This window comes from Lactuca virosa, chromosome 9 (assembly GCF_052849685.1).
Source record: "Lactuca virosa cultivar CGN04683 chromosome 9, Lactuca_virosa_CGN04683_v6, whole genome shotgun sequence".
In the NCBI taxonomy this organism is placed as follows: Eukaryota; Viridiplantae; Streptophyta; class Magnoliopsida; order Asterales; family Asteraceae; genus Lactuca; species Lactuca virosa.
Window position 1 is genome coordinate 107,408,517 of NC_136434.1, and position 10,051 is coordinate 107,418,567.

The 10,051-nt window shown below is 37.0% G+C and overlaps 1 pseudogene; it reads right to left on the bottom strand.

Annotated features, from left to right (window-relative positions):
- Positions 1 to 638: 638 nt before the first annotated feature.
- LOC145136491 (dehydration-responsive element-binding protein 1D pseudogene) lies at positions 639 to 1,572 on the bottom strand (annotated as a pseudogene).
- Positions 1,573 to 10,051: the final 8,479 nt, after the last annotated feature.

Sequence of the window (10,051 nt, forward strand, 5' to 3'; positions counted from 1 at the left end):
TTGTAATCGTAAAAATAAAGTTAAAACATGTAAAAAAATATGTAAAAACAAAAGTGTAAATAAACAAAGAAAACCGAAGTAAAATAACTATCTAAAGACCAAGAAAATAAAAAGTATCAAAAGTTGCAAAAAATATGTAAAAAGATATTTGTATAAAACAATCTAAAAACATGTATAAACAAAGTTATAAAACCAAATAAAATCAAATTCATAAAAATATAAAACAAATTTGGTAAATAAGCTTGAGCAAAAATGTAAAAAAAAAAAAAAAAAATCTGGGACCAACATCGTACTAAAACTAGAAACATGGGACATTTTTTTTTTATAAAACGTTAGGTAACCTGTCGATCGCACTATAATAGATTATGGGGGTGTAATGAATATTAGAAACGTTCTTTATTTTCTTATATTTGTATATTAAGCATTAAGAATTAAGAATTAAGAATATGTTATTTATTTTTATTTTTTTTTGTAAGAAACAATTCATCATATTTGAAACCGCTTTTTTTCCGACAAGTTTAAACAAACTATTTTATTATTATTATTTTTATTCCGTAATCCAGGTATTTTACTATTCAAAATTTCCAAATTAAACGTGTCGATTACCCTTTCTACGAAAAAGGTTTAAACCATGAAGGAACCAAAAAACACAATCAATCTTATATCTTAATTGAAAGGATATATATATATATATATAAAACAGAAATTCTAAGGACTCCATAAAGAATCGTCAGTACAAAACTCGGCATTATCCTCATCGTTGCCATACCCCACCGTCTGCGGAGGTGGTACCATAAGTCCCTCCGCCATGCTGGCAAAAAAACCCGGCATCTCAAAAATCTCCTCTTCATCCTCGTAAACCTGATCAACTTCCGGCGACTCCTTTGTTTCCTCATTCTCCACTGCATCCTCGGCGTATCTGAAAGCCTCCGCAGCTTCTGCCGCTGCCTTTTGTATATCTACTATACTGTTGGACTTCGGGATGGGGAGCCGTGACACCGAGTCAGCAAAATTCAAAGTGGCCGATGGCCCCCTGAAAGCCAAAGCAGCCACATCATGTGCTCTTGCTGCCATTACAGCAGTGGGATGCGTCCCTAGCCACACCCTGAACTGCGTGTTGGGCTCTCTTAACTCACAAACCCACTTCCCGTTATCCCTCATTCTCACTCCCCTGTAAACCGGGTGTCTAGTCTCCCTAAACTTCTTCCTTCCGGCTCTCTTCTTCGGGGTTAGTGAAGCCAGCTTCACTTCTGTTTCAGCAGCCGCATTCCCTCCGCTGCTACTGCTGCAATTCGTGTTTGAAGAGGATCCTATCTGAACACTTACCGATGATAGTGAAAAAAATGAGTTATGAGACTCACTAAACTCGTCCATACCTAGCTTCTGTTGGTAGTAGATGTAATGGTGTTTTGGTAGTTTTTTTGCAAGTTATCAGTCACGTTGCTGTTTGTTGGTATACTTATGAGTGATTTGCAAATTCCGATGTATATATACACATTTGGGGGTTTGGTTGGTGGAGGAAGCTTAATAGTTAGTATATCCAAGGAAACTGAACCAAGTGACTTTATTTTTATTTGGACGCGTGATACTTTGTAAATTGCATACTTGGTCCCTATAGTGATGCCTGATTTTGAGATTTAGTCCAACAGATTCATTCGTTGTAATTGTAGTACAAACAAATCACATCCAACTTAAAACAGTTAGGGGTGTGCGCGGTGCGGTTTGGTGTGGTTTAGAGTCAAAACTGCAAACCGCACCGCATATGCGGTTTGAATATTTTAGAAACCGCAAACCGCACCACAAATGTTCAAAATTGCGTTATGCGGTGTGGTTTGATGCGGGCGGTTTATGCGGTTTGGTTGCGGTTTGTGCGGTTTGATGAGTTGTTCAATATTAAATCTATCAAAAAACCAAAAAACTGACCCGGTTAAAAAAATTGATTGCTTTTATTTTATAAAAACAAATACAATTTTCAAGTTAAATCGTTTTTAATAAATTGTGATTCATGCTACTATAGTTTTGTAGGTGTCACTGTTATTGCTTTATATTGCCGTTATAGTTGTTATATTCTTGTAAACTGTGGGATCTTGATCTAATAGTGATTTAATGTTACGTTATAGATATTTGATTATTGTAAGAAATATATTTAAATACATCGTTTCTAAATCGTGATTTGAAGTTATAACAAAGTAAAGAAAAAAAAGTATATATATATAACATGCAGTGCGGTGCGGTTTAACCGCGATTTTATAAATACATACCGCAAACCACACCGCATAGTGCGGTTTGATAAAATGACGAACCGCAAACCGCACCACGAAATTCTAAACCGCATTATGCGGTGCGGTTTGGTGCGGTGCGGGCGGTTTGTGCGGTTTTTTGCACACCCCTAAAAACAGTATACACGCCTCAAAAATTTCCCATCAAATGAAACTTACGATATCCATCAATCAAATTTAGGATGTTTGTGATGTATTATCGAATACATCTCTAGCATTTCCATTTAGGAATATCAAAACTTTGTATCGAATTGACGTTTAAGTTTTAAGTATATTAAACAAAGTTTTGCGCTTTGTGGCATTTATCATATCAAATAAAACCTTTAACTTTGTTATCTATATGGAGAAAACTCTAAATCTATGATGCATATATATTGAATAAGCTTTAAATTTTCCATTTATAATGAATATAGCCTTTATGTTTTTATTGAAATTTGAATACAATTTTAGCGATGTATGTCGCAAATGTTGCATATGAGGATGTATATTGAATAAAACTTTGAATATTTTAAATAAAATTGAATACAATTTTGATATATATATATATATATATATATATATATATATATATATATATATATATATATATATATATATATATATATCAAACAAAACATTAAAGAGTTTAATGTACGTTGAATATGTTAACATGTATGCGAACACACACACACCCTATATATATATATATATATATATATATATATATATATATATATATATATATATATATATATATATATATATATATATATATATATATATATATATATAGCCGTTTTTTGAGAGGGAGTCCCGGGAAAACGCTATGACTGTCAAGTCAGTAACACCCTGTTCGGGATCATTCTGAAATTTATGGTCGTTGGCCAGAAGTTGATTGTGTAAAGGCTTTGGGCCTTAAGGATGCGATGTTTAGACCTTTTAGAAAGAGGTAATGATGGTTATGAACTCTAAACCTTTGAATTGTGTTTTGGAGTCAAATGGTAAAACGGGAAAAGTCGTAGGCCGGGTTCTTGCATGAAATATGGATTTTTGTTCGACAAGTTTTTAGTCCAAGATATTTAGATAATATTGTAGAGCTCCTCAATACCTTTCTGTGGATATAAAGAACGTCAAAATCGTAGTTAGAACGAAGAAGTTATGTCTGTTTAAAGTTTGATCGGTTTTGGGTTATGCTAAGTACGTTGGGCGTACAGAGGGGCGTACGTGTTGGATTAGGTGTCTAAGCCCTTAACTATAATTGGTATGTACTTGAATTGATAGCAGCACAGTCCTTTTGGGTTGCCCTCAACCTAGCAACTGGACAAGGAAATTATGAAAGGAGAGATATTAATTTATAAGATTAATTAATATATATAAATGATTTATTAATATGTTAATGGATTAATATATTAATTAGAAATCATTATGTTTAATTAATTGTTAGCCAGAAATTAATCAGAATTGATTTTGGGGTTAAAAGAATTAATTATAAGGTGCAGGGACTAGTTTGCAATTATCTAATAGTTGAGTGGAAGGCTCTAGAACCCCCTTGGAAGAGGGTGGACGAAATCTTTAGGGGAAACCCTAATAATTTCGTCCATAGGGGCTTGGATAAGGCCCTTGGGTTTGCTTAGGCCCTAAGCAAAGGATAACTAGGGTTTCCCTTAAACCCTAGATCCCTCAGCTATATAAGGAGCCTCCTGGTTCATGTTTTGGTGACTCTTTCTTTTGAAGAAACCCTAAGGCCGAGATTTTGCATACTCCCTCTCCCCTCTCTCTTCTACTTTCCTTCTTGCTAGTTTGGGTGTGATTCCATTAGAGGCATTACATTTGTGGTGCTGAGCTTCCAAGAAGATCAAGATCAAGATCAAGGGAATATCAATTGTTTGCTATAACAATTGAAAGGTATCTAAACCCTAAACCCTAGTTTGTTAATTTCGAAATTAGTCTCTCTCCTCTAGGGTTCTTGTTTTGCAATTCAAAGTTGTATGTTCAATAGTTAAAACATAGATCCAAAGTAGGTTGCATGTGAACTTAGGAATTGTTTCTAGTTTATTTGTTTTACCTAAAACCCATCAGTGGTATCAAAGCCATTGTTGTTTTAAATTGAATTGCTACAATTGTTGAATTGCAAATTAGGGTTTATAGCTATTAAACCCTAAAGGCCAAATTTTCGATTTCTAGGGTTTTGGATCAAAGGGTTTTTTCGAAAACCCTAGCCTCCAAAGAACCCTAATCGAAATTAGGGTTAGGGTTTTGAAAACCCTAGCCTCCTCCCTTGTAAATTTCGAAATATGCTAGAGGATAACTAGGGTTTCTTGTTTTGGATAATTGTTACTTAATTAGATTAATTGGATAATTATCCTTACCCTAATTTTCGAAATTTAGAGGGATAAGGATTAGGATTAAATTAATGGATTAATTTAATTAGATAATCCTTACAAGATTTAATAATTTGATTAATAGTTAATTAAAAGATAAATATTAAATCTAGTTAATTGGTTTATTTAAATTTAAATTTCGAAATTTATAAACCCTTGAAGTTTTAAAATGTTTTAAAACACACCTTATATATATATTATAATTAAAAGTTTAATATTATATATGTATAAGAACATGGTCAGTCAAATCGCTAGTATGCCTCATTCACGAAGCTAATCTATAAGGGGGGTATAAGGAAACTGCCTATAAAATGGTAGTTGAATGGGTGTCCACTCTCACCCACCGCTTCCTTGATTAGTGGAGGGTCGTTAGCAGAACGGATTTGATAGGACAACTACTTCTCATTAAAAGTATAATGATATTAAAGAAAGTACTAGAACATTATTTTCAAAATCCCAACTCTAGTTACTTTAGGAAAAATGTGAAAAATATTCTAATCCATGAAATTGCACATTATGCTTTATTGGTCGTTAGTGGAGCGTGTGTGGTTAACCAGCACACTAAAAGGCACTAATAAAGAGTAGTAATGGGTATCTCATAATTGTCATTTTGATGGAGCGTGTGTGGTTTACCAGCACATCAATAGTTAATGATAAAGACAATGAGGTTACCAAGCACATTTGCATGGTTATTCACATCTTGTTTGTGATCCTCGGCATCCCAGTCACAAATAGAAGAGCATAATCTGAGAATAAAACATGCCATTGAATAGTTTCAATGTATCTCAAAAGAATTAGGAATTTCACTTCGTTTGTTTCGTCTAATGGTGGAATTGGTGAATCGTCATTCGCCTACCTTTATGAAATTTGCACTTGGATCTCGGCATCCCATTTCTGAGTTGTGAATCTTCATAGTTGGATCCTAACCTTGATATTATATCTTTGGGTTATTCTATTAAGGTATCTTGAAATCTAACTAAAACTTTCTTTCTTTTCAGATGTCTACTCCTGGAAACACTTCTACTTCATCCTCCTCCAACCAGAACTTCTCCTTGCTCAATATATGCTCCAAAGTCGTTATGGATGGCTCAAACTATAACGATTGGATGCGCAACATCAAGATGGCTCTTCGTTTCGAGAACAAAGAATATGTTCTTGAAAAGGAGCTCAAAGAGCTTGATGAGAATGAAGCTACTCCTGAAGATCTTGCTGCCTACAAGAAACATTACGATGATGCTACCAAAGTGGCATGCATCATGGTGGCAACTATGTCCCCAGAACTGCAGAGATACTATGAGGACTACTGGCCTTTCGAGATGAACAAGGACCTTATGGAAAAGTACCATAAGCGAGCTCGTCAAGAAAAGTTCGAAGTAGTCAAGTCACTCATGGCTTGCAAGATGAAAGATGGGGAGTCGGTTGTATCACATGTGCAAAGAATGCAACGCTACATAGAGCGTTTGGTCAAGCTCAATATTCACTTTGATGAGGAATTGGCCATTGACATGGTCTTGAACTCACTTCCTGAATGTTATGGTCAGTTTATTCTAACTTACCATTTGAACAATACTGAGCAGACCTTGGCCCAATTGCACAACTTGTTGCAGACAGCTGAGGCAGGGATGAAGGGTAAAAGTATACCCTCCACACCTGCTAGTGCCCCTGTTTTGGCTATTGGACAGGGAAAGGGGAAAAAGAGGAAAGGTCCTCCCAAGCAAAACTGGAAGAGCAAGGCTCAAGCTGGGTCATCTAGTAATGGCCCAAAGGCTAAGCCCAATGGTTCCACTCCCCATGTTTCTGATCCAAAAGAGGCAGTTTGCTTTTACTGCAACCAAAAAGGGCATTGGAAGAGATCTTGCCCACAATATCTGCAAGATATCAAGGATGGCAAAGTGAAGCCATCTTCGGCAGGTATTTACACTATTTCTGCTAATAACTCATTATCTTCTCGTTCATGGGTCCTTGACACAGGATGTGGTTTTCATATCTGTTCTGATTTGCAGGGTCTAAAGGAAAGTGAGGAGATAGAGCGAGGAAGGATAAACCTGATCATGGGAAACAGAAAGTCTTCACCAGTAACCAAGATCGGAGTTTATCAGCTTCTGCTTAGTAATGATGTTAGATTAGATTTAATAAATTGTTGCTATTCGTCTGAGATGACGAGAAACATTATTTCATTTCATGCATTGTTCAGACAAGGTTTTACATATTCTTTTAATGATTTGAATGGTTCAATTTCTGTTTATAAGAATGGTGTTTTTATGTTTGAAGCTTTACCTTGCAATGGTGTGTATGAAACAGTGACTTGTGTTGATAGCCTAGGAAATAGTGTACTTAATATTGACTTGTCTAATAGTGTAGACAAGGCATGCTTGTGGCATTGTCGTCTTGGACACATCAACAAGAAACGCATAGCCCAACTCCAAAAGGATGGAGTGTTGGAATCATTTGACCTAAAGTCAGATGACATGTGTGAATCTTGTCTTTTGGGAAAGATGACAAAATCACCATTCACAGGGTCTTGTGAAAGAGGTGAAGGTCTGTTGGATCTCATACACACGGATGTGTGTGGGCCCTTCAGATCAACTACAAGAGATGCTAATCGATTCTATGTGACTTTCACTGACGATTATAGCAGATATGGATATATCTACTTGATCAAGCATAAGTCAGAAACTTTTGAAAAATTCAAAGAGTTTAAGCATGAAGTCGAAAATCAATTGGGCAGAAAGATAAAGATACTTAGATCCGATAGAGGCGGGGAGTATCTTAGTATCGAGTTTAACGACTATCTGAAAGAATGTGGGATAGTCTCACAATTGACTCCTCCTAGGACACCACAGTTAAATGGTGTAGCTGAGAGGCGCAATCGAACCTTGTTAGACATGGTTCGTTCTATGATGAGTCGGGCTTCGCTTCCTATTCACTTCTGGGGGTATGCCTTAGAGACAGCCGCCCACATCCTCAATCTTGTCCCTACAAAGAAGGTTGCCAAAACACCTCACGAAATGTGGACAGGGAAAGTTCCCTCGTTAGCACATATTAAAGTCTGGGGTTGTGAAGCTTTCGTAAGACGAGAGACTCACGACAAGCTAGCAGCTAGAAGTGAGAAATGTGTTTTCATTGGTTACCCAAAGCAGTCTTTTGGATATTTGTTCTACAGGCCTAGTGAAAACGTGGTCTTTGTAGCACGAAGAGGAGTCTTTCTTGAAAGAGAGCTCATATTCAAAGAGGACAGTGGGAGCACTATTGACCTTGAAGAAATTCAAGATTCAGCCAATGAAGGAACCTTAGATGACACTAGCACTCAACCAGAGGAAACAGTTCCTGTTGAACCAATCGATAACTCATTACCTCTTAGAAGATCCACTAGGGTGAGTGTGCCACCTGAGTTGTATGGTTTCCATATTACTTCAGATGGTGACACATTCATAAGTGACAGAACACTGGTAAACTTAGATGAACCAGTCACTTATAAGGAAGCAATGGAAGGTCCAGAGTCTTCCAAGTGGAAAGAGGCAATGGACAGCGAGATTAAGTCCATGTATGACAACCAAGTTTGGAATTTGGTTGATAGTGCACCAGGTCGTAAGACAGTTGGGTGCAAATGGATCTTCAAGAAGAAGACAGACATGGATGGAAATGTGCACACATTCAAGGCTCGACTGGTTGCAAAAGGTTTCACTCAAACCCCAGGGGTTGACTATGATGAAACCTTCTCGCCAGTGGCTAAGATTAAATCTATTAGGATATTGCTCGCCATAGCTGCCTTTCATGATTATGAAATCTGGCAGATGGATGTCAAAACTGCTTTCCTTAATGGGAAGTTGGCTGAAGATGTTTACATGAGTCAGCCAGAGGGTTTTGTTGATGCAAAGTTCCCTAATAGAGTGTGCAAGCTTGAGAAATCCATTTATGGATTGAAACAAACATCTCGCAGTTGAAATCTTTGCTTCCATGAGAAAGTCAAAGAATTTGGTTTCTCTAGAAGTGAAGATGAGTTCTGTGTGTATATCAAAGCTAGTGGGAGTATAGTAACTTTTCTGGTGTTGTATGTCGATGACATATTACTCATTGGTAACGACGTTCCAACCTTGAAAGAAGTTAAGTCTTGGCTTGGAAAGTGTTTTGCCATGAAAGACCTTGGAGAAGCTGCCTATATTCTTGGGATTAGAATATTGAGAGATAGAAAGAAGAGACTAATTGGACTTAGTCAGAGCACATACTTGGATAAGGTACTAAAGAGGTTTAGTATGGAAAATTCCAAGAAGGGAGAGCTACCTATCCAGAGCAATACCAAATTGAGTAAGACTCAATGCCCGAGTACAGATGTTGAAATAGATGACATGAGTCGTGTACCTTATGCTTCCGCTGTCGGATCGATCATGTACGCTATGACATGTACTCGCCCTGATGTGGCATTTGCTTTGAGCATGGTCAGTTGCTATCAGGGAAACCCAGGTAGAGCTCATTGGATAGCAGTTAAGAATATACTCAAGTATTTGCGAAGGACAAAGGACTGGGTTCTTGTGCTTGGTGGCAGTGATACTTTGAGAGTAGATGGTTACAGTGATGCCAGCTTTCAGACGGATAGAGATAACTTCCGTTCTCAGTCAGGCTGGGTATTTTTACTGAATGGAGGAGCAGTTACTTGGAAGAGTTCCAAGCAAAATACGGTGGCTGATTCTACTTGTGAATCAGAGTACATTGCAGCAAGTGAAGCGTCGAAAGAAGCAGCTTGGTTGAGGAACTTCATCGGGGATCTCGGAGTTGTTCCAACCATCCAGGAGCCTATGGAACTGTTCTGCGATAATGAAGGAGCGGTTGCCTTGACAAAGGAACCGAGAGATCATGGTAAGACCAGACATATCGACAGAAAGTACCATTTCATCAGACATAGAGTAGAAGAAGGCCATCTTATAGTAAAGAGGGTGTCATCTGAAGATAACCCAGCAGATCCTCTCACAAAGGGTCTGAGTAGGGCTAAGCATATTCAGCATGCTCGGAGCATAGGACTGAAAGATGATATTAGTTTTAGTAGTTAGATTAGTTTTTGAAACTTGTAACAAAGTAAATGTAATTGACTTTTGGTGATTAAATAATAAAGTATTATTTATAAGTTTGGCTACTACCTTTTGTCAATTGTTTATTATTGTGTTTCATTTTTGCATGTTTTACTTCCTGAATAATGAGATTATTCAAACTCCACAGTCGCTCGTACTCTTGGAAGTAAGTAGTGAATTAAGACTGTCATGAATTGGATTGCAGATTGTCTAAGGATAGACATGGCAATAGAATTGCTGCAATGTTCATGAGTACTCAGAAATTGAGATTTGAGTATTGGATAAACCCACGCTCAGAGTATTACTTCATGGAATTCATCACGAGTAATACTGAGACGATAATATCTTA